The following is a 12,198-nucleotide window of genomic DNA, read 5'->3' as shown; positions in this document are numbered from 1 at the left end:
TGCTGGCAGGGGCTGATGGGAATTGTAGTCCATGTACATCTGGAGAGTCACAGGTTGCAGACCCCTGATCAATATAGATAGCTATCTCTCTCTGGGGTGTTGTGGGGTTTCCGGGCTGCATGGCCGTGTTCCAGTAGCATTTTCTCCAGATGTTTCGCCTGCGTCTGTGGCTGGCATCTTCAGAGGATCTGATGGTGGTAAAGCCAGTGGAATGACCAGGGTGGGAGAAAAAACCATTTTCATTGGTTAACAAGTGTAAAGGGTGCAATTAGCAAGTGTGATTTGCCCGTGTTGAATGGAATCCACCCATTTTAGCATATGTAAGTAGCAATGAAGTTGCATAATCTCTAAAGAGAGAGAGAGAGAGTTTACAGGTTGTTGGGCCAGAGAATTCTTGTGAGAATTTTCTTTCCCTAGCACAGTGATGGCCGAACCTCTGACACGGTGCCAGAGGGAGTGGCACTTCAGACCCTTTCTGTGGGCACATGGCATGTTTATTTATTTTTTATTTATTTCTTAAGCTTTTATGCCGCCCATCGAGGGGCTCTGGGCGATTACAACATGAGGAATAACAATGTAGATAACTAAAACATTTAAAAGCAGCGATAAAACGCAGAAAACTATTTCTAATAAATATACAATAAATCTCAATAAAAGAATGGGATTCAATGATCTATTTTAATTTATCCCCTCGAAGGGAGGGTGGCGTCAACATGCTAACTTTAAAATTCTCTCCCCAAAGGGAGGTGGCAAGTCTCATTAGATGGCATAGAGTTCATCATGTGGGGGGGCAATCACCCCCCACACACACACATCTAGGCTAGTCTGGGCATGATCCTTTACCTGGGAGTAAGCAGTTTGCTGGCAATGGGGCTTGCTTCTGATTAACCTCTAAGTGCGTGATTCACCCATTTGAAGCGTTACGCGGTTGCTTCACCAAGCTTACTCGAGTAATGTGTATTGCGGTATGCGGTGCGCAAACTAAAACCTCATTATTCAGGTTAAATTGCGTGTGGCACTTTGCAATAAATAAGCAGGTTTGGGTTGCAATTGGGCACTTTCGGTCTCGCCGAAAAGGTTAGCCATGCGTGCCTAGCAGGATAAAAGCGCTCCTCGAATTTTCGCGTGTGAATGTAGCTACTACCCTGTTTCCCGAATATAAGGCATCCCCTGAAAATAAAAGGCGTAGTAGAGGTTTTGCTGGCGATAGAAATATAAGGCGTCCCTGAAAGTAAGGCGTAGCCAAGTTTTGTTTGGAAGCATGCCGAGACAGAACACAGAAAAATAAGACATCCCCTAAAGGGAAAATGAGACATAAGCGCATCTTTGGGGGCAAAATTAATATAAGACACTTCTGTCTTATTTTAGAAACACAATAGGTGAGGGTACATGCTTTCCTAGGAAGGGTGGTGTGGAAGCCCAGCCCGATGGGCTCTGAGAGGGACAGGGCCCCAAATTCTGAGCAGTCTTAGCCCAGCCTGGCGGGTCACAGCTGTCTCAGGCGTCCCTAGAGCCAACGGCAGTTTGCGTTATTCTGCCAGCTGTGCCATTCCGGCTTCTGCTGCGAATCGTTCGTGCATGCAGGGAAGGACAGAAGGACTGCCCCTCCCCTTTGTAAAGTCAACTATGGGTCTTGTTTCGTTATGTTATACCCAGCTCTATCCCTCTCCAGGATCGGGTCTGTCCACACTGTAAAAACCAAGTGCTCACATTATACTTGGCTGTCCGAGATATGTGGGTGTTAGGAATTTCTCTCCTGGGCGGGTCTTAGACAAATCCGAAAGAGACTCTGACAACTCTGTTGTGGAGCTTTTGTTAAATAACACAGAGGCCGTGCTCTTGGGAAAAGGAGCAACATTTCTTTTACAAGTGACAGAATTTTCTAAGTAACGTCCAATGCTAGATACACAGGCTCATTTCGCACATGCAGAATAATGCACTTTCAAACTGCTTTCAGTACTCTTTGAAGCTGTGCAGAATGGCAAAATCCACTTGCAAACAGTTGTGAAAGTGGTTTGAAAACGCATTATTTTGCGTGTGCGGAAGGGGAACAGTTTATCTGTTTGTGTTTTGAATGCACTTTTGATTTGTACTTCAGAAATGTCTGTAACGCTCTGGAGCCTATTTTAATATGCCTAATAAAGGTTGTTGTATTGTATTGACCGTTGACCCAGCTCTTACTGACAGTAGAGCAAGAGTAGAAGAGGCCATGTTCTGCAAATGATGCCCTGCACATCTTACAAAGGAGCCCATCCGCATTCCAGCAATGCACAGCGCTCACTAGCCCTCCCTTCCTGAGATCCCAAATGAAACGGAGCCCCTCTGATACCGTCCACCGTCCACCTGCTCTCTCTCTGGCCTCCTCTTGGGAGCCAGCGAGCCTTGCCCACGCGTGTTTCCGTGGGCCAGGCGAGAAGGGAGACGTGGGCTCTCTCTCTCTCTGCGGCGGAGCCAGGCCTCTCCGCGATAAGGAAATTACAGTTTTCCTTTTCAGCATCCTCTTCGCGGCGACTTGCCATTAAATTACACGCTCCAGTAATCCGCGCGGCGCCTGATTGGCCGCCTTGTTACGCCGCATCAGAGCGGCGCGTCGTGAAGCGCAGCAAAATGAAAAGGAATCGGGTGTGACAGCCGGTCACCCTCCGAGGGATTGTGGAGTCCGGTCCTTGCCTTCTGTAATTCAAAGCCCGCCGCACAGAGAGGTGGAGGGAGGTCAGATGTGTATGAAGAGCCGGGCAAATTGCAAAGCCGGGCCCGGCTACGTGAGTGGAAGATGCACAGCTAGTGGCTGAGATGCGCCTTGCCAATCAAGGCAAATGTGACTGAGGCTGCAATGGGGCTGAATTGTGTGTGTGTGTGTGTGTGGTGTGTGTGTCACACTTCTCTGCGTAGCATATTTGCAGAAACAGCCTTGCTGAGTCAAGCGGACTGCAGACTCTGGTTAAGGAATTCTGGTTTAGAGGGCCAGGGCCAAACCCTATGAGGAAAGGCCAACCCTCGCCTTCTTCCAGATCGCCTGCTGCAGTGAGAGGGGGTCTCTTACTTCCTCTGCAATGTCTCCTCTTCGGCCACTCACTCAGGGCCCTTCAGATATCACCAGTGGTGGGATCCAATTTTTGTGCCAAGGTTCCCACGGTGGTAGAGGATTCAAACGATGGCGTAGTGCCAAATGGAACTTGAAGGGCGCAGCGGGGGGCGAGGATTCGAAGGCGGGGCATTAATAATTTCTCTGTTACTGTAAAAAACTCTTGCTGTAAAAAAAAAAAAAAGTTCTAATTTCCAGCTGGTATCTTTCTGTCCATAATTCAAACTCATTCTAGCAAGTCCTATCGTCTGGTGCCAGCAAGAAACAACCCTTCTCCTCTAATTGACTGCCTGTCAAATACTTAATACTCAAATACTTGATTTTGTTTCTGAAATCCAAGAAGGATGCTTTCCTTAAACAAGGAACTTTACCATATTTCTAAAACATGTATTTAAAACAGCCCAACAACAGGAGGGTATCCCGTTCTAACCAACCACACGAGAAACAACAGGACTTGATGACTTTTTTGGACCTAATGGGACTCTGAATGAAGCGGACCCAATTAGAATACCCTCTCGGCACACACAAATAATGAAGTATACTCGGGAACTGGTGAGAGTGCGGATCCACTCTGGATATCACTCCTTTTCATTGCTTCATTTCCCTTCCAGAGCGGAGCAGGACTCTCCGCAAAGACCAAACTGGACAGCAGTTGGGCTTCTCTGGCCCAGCTTGGCCGTCTTCAGATAAGCAGGCGTGGGAGCTGCCGCCTGGGCCCGTCCTTCCGAAAGCAAATCCTCCTGGGCAAGGCAGACAGTGGGCATGCCTGGCAGCAGCATCCGTGCGTCTGTGCCCTCAATGCTCACTCTCTGCGCAAGATTGCACCGGTGGTGTTTGAGTTGGCCCCTCGGGACGTCTGATTTAAAATGCAAGGATGGCAGGATGAAAAAACCTCACTCTGGGGTATTATTATTGTGTGTGGGTGGGGGAGATCAGCCTCACAGGCGGTCTCCGGGAACCCAGCCAAAGAACTGAAGGAACAGCTGCCAGCTTTGACAGGATGCTGTGAAATCCAAAGACCACCCCACCCCCCGTTAATTCTTTCGCCTGGTCAGCAGGCCCCCTACATCAGGGGTCCCACGTTTTTTAGCCTATGGGCGCCCTTGGAGTTGTTACAGTCCAGTGAGCGCACCCACAAAATGAATACCGCCGGGGGGGGGGGGGGGCAGCCACAGAACGGCTGAAACGGCGTGACTTCAGCAGAAACGAAGCGGCAGCCGGAAGCTATACTGGAGCATCAAGTGGAACGGATCACTCATCCATACTCTCCATCAGCTGCCGACTGAGTGTCGGATCACATCCAAAGCTGGTATTAACCTTTAAGGCTGTGTGAGTGGTCTGTGTCCTGCATACCTGCAGGTCACCACCTCCCGAATCGCCCATTGAGATCCTTCCACTGGTGGAAGGTGAATCTGGAACAGGCTTCTGGGCGCGGGCCTTTTCAGTCCCTGGCCTACCTGGTGGAATAAAGCTCCCTAGCAGGTCAGGGACTTCGCGGGACGAGCGGTTTTCGCAGTGCCCCTGCCCGAGGCCAGACTTTCGCCAGGCATTTCCATCTAGCCAGCTGGCCTGACCTGTTGTCATCGTTGGTCTCCCGTGGGTGCAGTGTGTGGGTGTGGGGGGGGGGGGGGGGGTTTCGCCATCTATGGGTGTTTTACTGTTTTATTGAGTGCGAGTGTATTGTTGTTGGCTGTGATTGTATTGGTTATTTTGGCTGTCATTTTACCCTGAGCGTCTTGGGGAGGCGGGATATAAATGTAAACGTAAATACATAAAATAAACGAAGAGCCAGCGTGGCCTTGATGGTTAAGAAGCTGGTGGAAGCATCTGGAGAACTGGTTCAAGTCCACTCACTCTGCATGAAAAAGGTGTCTGAGGGCACCGCAGCACCGAACAAGGGCAGTGTTTTACTAGCAACATAGTGAAACCCCAGCTTCCACCTCCGTGTTTGCAAGCAGGCCTTGCTCACACAGGTAAGCTCAGCAGACAGCTGAGACGCACTGCTCACTCGTGTAATGTGTGAAATGGCCTTCTACTGATCTCAGGCGTTGCCCACGGGCCTGAGGGGCGCTTTGTGGCGTGGCGCTATTCAGCGCCGATCCCGCCAATTGACCCTCTCTGCGGAGGAGGGTTTCCTATCTCGCCGAGGAAAACCAACCCGGCGGCAGCGTAATCAAAATCGGCTGGTGGCGGTTAATCGGTGGTATCTCGGAAATCACAACCCCTCCAGGGGTGGAGATGCTGTCAAACAAGGCGGGTGGTTCGTGACGCGACACTCTCGGTCCTCTCACACCCCTCCTTAGCGGAGCCTCGGCTGGAAGGTGGTACAGCCCTGCAGGTCCTCAATCATCCCTGGCATCCCCTTAAAAGCCTTTATTGGCAGCATGAACAGCAATACAGCAATGTGAAAACAGATTAAAAAAAGCATATACAATACAGGATATACATGTTGGGGTTGAAGGAATACTACTGGCATTTAGTAATTTCAGGAGAAAGTCTGCCACTATCCTACAGAGAGAAGGATCAGGGTTGTCCAACAAGTAGTGTAATCTAAATGCATCCCGGAGATGGGGTAAATGTAAAGGTAGATTCACATACTTACGGATCTGATTTCCTTGACTCTGAGACAGTGTAATGGTGGTGGGCCAGAGATTCAACTGAGCCATTGTTACGCGGGCGCAATCTTTAGCCTTTTCATGCTTATTAAATCTGCCATGTAACAAGACATAACATCAAACCTGGCAGGCATTATGGCTCTCCTTTGAACAGGGTTTGATAAGCAATACAGGTAGTGTGCCAAAATTGGCCCCGTTAGAATGGGAGAGAAAAAATACAGGAGACATGGTACAGCAGCTCGCGGTGATTAGGGTGAACTCTCTCTATCAATAAGGTTGACAGCACGCAATTTCCTATAAGCTTACGAACAGGACCGAAACTAGAGGTGATCCATGGTCGACCGAGGCAATTTTCTTCAGTTATGGAAAACCAGGGTTGGAATGGGTGTCAGAAGGCGAGCGGTGGGCCGAGGGGAATTGCAGTCGAGAGAATGAATTACGCGGCCAAGTCTGAGGGTCTGGGTTTGAGAGTTTGACCTAACTCCCAGACGTAAAAGGGCTGCATGGGCATGCAATTTGGGAGTCCAGTTATCTTATTGAAAAATTTGGATTGAAGAGATTCAAGGGTGGTTAATAAGCTTGAATCCAGGTGGGACCTCATGAGACTGGGGGGCAGGTGATGTAGAAGAGACACACCTCCAGACCCTGGAGGCAACTGCCAGCCTGATCAGACAATGCAGTCTTAATAGGCGGGCCCATTCCACACGGGCGCTGAGCGTTGATAAGCGTTTTAAAAAAAAAGAACTGGTTTTGGCCTTTATTTGTCCACATAGGTGCGGAAGGACCAGGCGGAACAGTTGCGAAGCTGGAAGGTTCTTTCCCCACTGCTCTGTACCACCCTAAAACACAGCAGCCCACGAATTTTGCTTGCTGATTTAGGTGTCGTCTCATTTCTCCTTTTTTGTTTTAATAGGTTGTCTTTGAAGCTGTTGAGGAATCAGAATCAGGCGTGGGGGGATGGTGCTGGTCGCCTGCTCTGCTTATGAACATAAGAACTAGCCTGCTGGATCAGACCAGAGTCCGTAGTCAGCACTCACCACTTTACTACGCAGTGGCCTGGAATTGCCTTGGGAGCTCACCTGCAGGATGTGAAAAGCAATGGCCTTCTGCTGCTGCTGCTGCTCCTGAAACACCTAGTCTGTCAAGGCATTTGCAATCTCTCAGATCCAAGGATCAAGATTGGTAGCCATGGAGTCGAAATTCTCCCATAAAATCTGTCCAAGCCCTTTTTAAAGCTATCCAGGTTAGTGGCCATCACCACCTCCTGTGGCAGCATATTCCAAACACCAATCACACGTTGCGTGAAGAAGTGTTTCCTTTATTGATCTAATGCTTCCCCAGCATTTTCAATGGATGCCCTGGTTCTGGTATTGGCCGAAGAGAGAAAATTTCTCTCTGCCAGCATTTTCTACCCATGCATAATTTTATAGACTTGATCATATCCCCTCAGGCGTCTCCTCTCCAAACTAAAGAGTCCCAAACGCTGCAGCCTCTCCTCATAAGGAAGGTGCTCCAGTCCCTCAATCATCCTCGTTGCCCTTCTCTGCACTTTTTCTATCTCTTCGATATCCTTTTTGAGATGTGGCGACCATGGCCCACTTATCTGGTTGGGCTGCCGCTGGGTAGCCCTTGGCCCCGCCCCACCAGGCTGCTCCTTTGGCCAGTGGAGCAGCCTGGCGGAACGGGGCCAGAAAGGTGTGGGCAGTTGTCCTCCCAAGCGACCACCTGGCATGTGCCCGAGGACGTGTGACCCACATGTTCCCGTGAGCGCTCCGCCTCTGCTCAAAATCTGTCGTTGTGCAAATCTCGTAAGAACGCAGAGCATAGAACAAGCCAGCTGGATCAGACCAGAGTCCATCTAGTCCAGCTCTCTGCTACTCGCAGTGGCCCACCAGGTGCCTTTGGGAGTTCACATGTAGGATGTGAAAGCAATGGCCTTCTCGCGGGCTGTGCTCGAGCACCTGGACTGTTAGGCATTAACATCTCAGATCAAAGAGGATCAAGATTGGTAGCCATAAGTCCTTCTCCTCCTTAAAATCCTGTCAAGCCCCTTTTAAAGCTATCCAGGTTAGTGGCCATCACCACCTCCTGTGGCAGCATATTCCAAACACCAATCACACGTTGCGTGAAGAAGTGTTTCCTTTTATTAGTTCTAATTCTTCCCCCCAGCATTTTCAATGAATGCCCCCTGGTTCTAGTATTGTGAGAAAGAGAGAAAAATTTCTCTCTGTCAACATTTTCTACCCCATGCATAATTTTATATTGAGGCTCTGTGGCTTCGAAGACAGCTCATTGAAAAAAAGAAAAAGCAACACATCCGCCTAATTGCCAGGCAAAACTAACTTTGTATTGTTGAAGGCTTTCACGGCCAGAATCACCGGGGTCCTCTGAAGGTCCTCTGAAGATGCCAGCCACAGATGCAGGCGAAACGTCAGGAGAGAATGCTGCTAGAACACGGCCATACAGCCCGGAAACCACACAGCACCCCAAAACTAACTTTACTTCGTGTACTTTAAACACTGAAATGACGGGCAGTTGTGAGGAAAGCAGAGGAAATGTCCGTGGGAAATACATTCAGCATATAGTGGCCGGCACTGAGAATCACTGCGGCAGCAGAAAATGGTGGGCGCGAGCTGCGGAGGAAACGGAAGTGGAACCTTTAAACTTGGGCGGGAAAAATAAAATGTTTCCTGCTGTCCGCACAGCAAGCAGGAAACGTTTTAAACACGCTTTCAGGGGGAAAGTCACAAGTTCCGCATTTTCAAAATAACCCGTTTTCGGCAAAAAAACAAAACGTTTGCAAAATGTGTTGTAGAAAAACTGTGCGGAATTCTACCTCCACACTTCTATTTTCATCCGGGTGGGGGAGAATCCACCCCCAAACAGTATCACTTTCAGTTTTGTTTTAACCGGGGACCCCAGATTCTCCCTTTAAGGTGGATTTAAAAGAAGAATCTGAGCTCCCTAGTTTAAACACCATTGAGAAACGGTACCGTTGATGAATCTCCACTAATGATGTTTTGTATGAGAAGATGATGCTGACATTTGTTTGGCAAATGTTTTGCTGGGGGTGATTTGTGAGAGATTTACATGCTTAATACCCACTTGCACTGGCTTGGAGTTGTTTCTCTGGCTAACAACCTACCTCATTGGGTTGTTGTGATTAGGAAATTAGGAAAAGAGTTGGTGGGGAGAGAGCCATGTATGTTTTGATGGGAGTGGGAGGTGTTTTGTGAGCTGGTACAAAAAATCATTGTTTGGTCATGGTGGGGGAATTTGGCGCCCATCATGTTGAGCCGGAGCCAAACTCGGTTTTGTCCCCTGAAGCCAGTTTGCCCTAGAGTCGCCCTGCATCACAGAATGCGTTTATTTGTGTTGTGTGGAATCAGCCATGGATAACCTGATCCAGTATAAGGCAGCTCCGTGCCTCGAAGCAGCAGACACCACAAACACACTAGCTCTTGGTTCTACAACATCGCCGTCTCCCGTAGAACTGCAGTTGTAGGGAATTACTCCCAGGGTGTAATTGTCAGGTCCATGACTCAGCTGCAATCCACCGCACTGAGCTGGGCAGAATTCCAGACAAAATATTGTTCGCTTTCCTATGTCAAACAGTATGACTTCTATGCTCAATTGTGGACAACGCATTTCATCACCTTAATGCACAGGTGTCAAACTCGCGGCCCTCCAGATGTCATGGACTGCAGTTCCCATCATCCCCTGCCAGCATGATGCTGGCAGGGGATGATAAACTGTAGGCTATGACATCCTGAGGGTCAGCTGAATTAACTACAATGCTAATAACCACGTCACCCACTAGGCAGCCAATTTAGGTTTGGTATTTCTGATATATTAAGGAACAATGCTCATCACATACAATTGTAATCATACATCTATCTCATATCAACAGAATTTCATCATTCACGGTTGTATCATCACATGAATAATTTTTCTCTTTCTCTATTCAATAATCTAAACATAAACAGTCCCTTCAAAGGTGTTTCCACATTCATTCAAATTCCAGGTTCTTGCAGTTGATCACAAAGGTTCATTCATAAATATTGCGGTCTTCAATTCATTGCTGGCAGGAACGCATTGCACGAAATTGCGCTCTTCGGTGCCTTCATCAGTGCCAATTTGCCATTTACTTGCATATGGGGTGTTCTATAGGTAACAGACGCTTTCCAAGAAGCTGTTAGATCCTACCACACCTTTCTCTGATTATTGAATAAAGAGAAAAATAATTCATGTGATGATACAACAGTGAATGATGAAATTCTGTTGATATTATTATTATTATTATTTATTAAATTTATAGTATCGCCCCATCTCATCGAAGAATTTCAAGTGACTCACAACATGACTGTTTCCAGAACAGTAAATCAATATAACATAAAATCTAACTCATTAAAATTCAGCAGCAATTAAAACAATAAATACAGATATGAGATAGATATATGATTACAATTGTATGTGATGAGCATTGTTCCTTAATATATCAGAAATACCAAACCCAAATTGGCTGCCTAGTGGGTGACATGTTTAAAGTGTTAGTGCTTATTCAGACGTTACCTACATCTTTGTTACCTTTACCTGTGCTTTAGTGCAACAAAATAAGTTCAGGCTGAAAAAAAAAATAAATGGCATTCCCAAGCGTGGCTCCCGCGGGTGCATTCTCACCCCTTTCCTGAGGTCTTTGAAACGTGGCGGGGGCAGGCGTGGCTTCGGAGCGGCCACTGGAGATCTGGTCGTCTGTGCAAGTTTTTCAAAAGTTGCCTTGGCAACTGCAGGTGCATGACAGAGAATATTAAACAATACGCTCATTTTAAAAGGCAGCGCACCTGCCTGAAATGTTAAAGCATTTACTATTAGAGCAGCAGTGGCGTAGTGGCTAAGAGCAGGTGCACTCTGATCTGGAGGAACCAGGTTTGAGTCCCAGCTCTGCCGCTCTGAGCTGTGGAGGCTTATCTGGGGAATTCAGAGTAGCCTGTACACTTTACACGCGCCAGCTGGGTGGACCTTGAGCTAGTCACAGCTTCTCGGGCTCTCTCAGCCCCACCTACCACTCTCAGGAATTGTTTGTTAGTGAGGGGAAGGGCAAGAGGAGGGTGTCAGCCCCTTTGAGTCTCCTGCAGGAGAGAAAGGGGGGATATAAATCCAAAATCCTTCTTCTTCTTATTGGAATGGTGCACGGGCTTCCTCCCTGAAATGTTTTTGCTGGCTCCTCCTGCGGCAGCAACTTTCTCAGAAGGAGGAAGACTTCTGCAAGGTTCTCTCCCCCATAACAAGCTAGCTGCCTTGCCTCTAACCACTGGGATCTGCTGTCTCCCCAGGAGAAGAAAGGCCAGGAGGTGCAGAAAGGCCCCGAAGTCGAGATCGCCAAGCTGGACAAACTGCTGAACCTGGTGAGAGAGCCGGCGGCCAAAGCCAGCAAGTGAGCTCGGCGTCCCCCCCACCCGCTCTGGGATCGGGACTCTGCGAACAAGCGGCCCTTTGTCCGGGCAGGCGCCCTGCGTGGTCAGCTGCGCCGAGGGCGTGGGATCCTCCGGCACAACAAAGATGTTTTTGCTTTTTCGCGTCCAGGAAAATAAAAGCGGAGAGTTTACAGCTCGGGTGTCTGGCTCAGTCACGTTGTCCTAAACTGGAAAGGGAGAGGGGGAAGCAGGCAGCGTTTTCAAGCTGGGAGTGAGACAAATCCCACTTTAGAATAGGCGGCCGTTGGGAACTGGGTGCGAGAAAACCAGGGCTGGGAGCGGGGCCTGTTCCTACCAAGGTCTGCGCAAACCAAGTGTATACCTGATGCCACATCCTGGTAAGGTTCAGTGAGCCCAGCTGACTAATAAACTTGCTTCCCAGGAACCAGAGGCCAGGAAACCAAGCGGGAAGGCCCCGGGGGAGGGCCGTATACAAGTATAATAAATAAATAAATAAATAAATAAATAAATACATACATACATACATACATACATACATACATACATACATACATACATACATACATACCCTGCAGGGCAGGGGTATCCAATTCTGGCGCTTCAGATGTTCATGGACTATAATTCCCATCGAGCCCCCGCTATCATGGCAGAAACTGCCAAGTGGCAGGCGCTGATGGCACCGATAGTCCATGAGCATCTGAAGCTGGAATTGAACACACCCTGCTGGAGGGGCTCTCACTACCACCCATTTCCCCACCCTTATCCTGCAGCTTGCTCTTTCTCTGGTCCGTGTGGCGAACCTTTGGCACTCAGATGTTATGGACTACAATTCCCATCAGCCCTGCCAGCATGGCCAATTGCTGGCAGGGGCTGACTGGCCATGCTGGCAGGGGCTGACGGGAATTGTAGTCCATAACATCTGGAGTGCCAAAGGGTAATACCCACCACTGCGTCTGGTCCATAGGTGTCAAACTTCGCGGCCCTCCAGATAAAGTTATGGACTACAGTTCCCATCATCCCCTGCCAGCATGATGCTGCCAGGGGATGATGGGAACTGTAGTCC

Source organism: Sphaerodactylus townsendi, linkage group LG04 (assembly GCF_021028975.2).
Source record: "Sphaerodactylus townsendi isolate TG3544 linkage group LG04, MPM_Stown_v2.3, whole genome shotgun sequence".
NCBI lineage: Eukaryota > Metazoa > Chordata > Lepidosauria > Squamata > Sphaerodactylidae > Sphaerodactylus > Sphaerodactylus townsendi.
Note: the sequence above shows the minus strand (reverse complement) of the source record.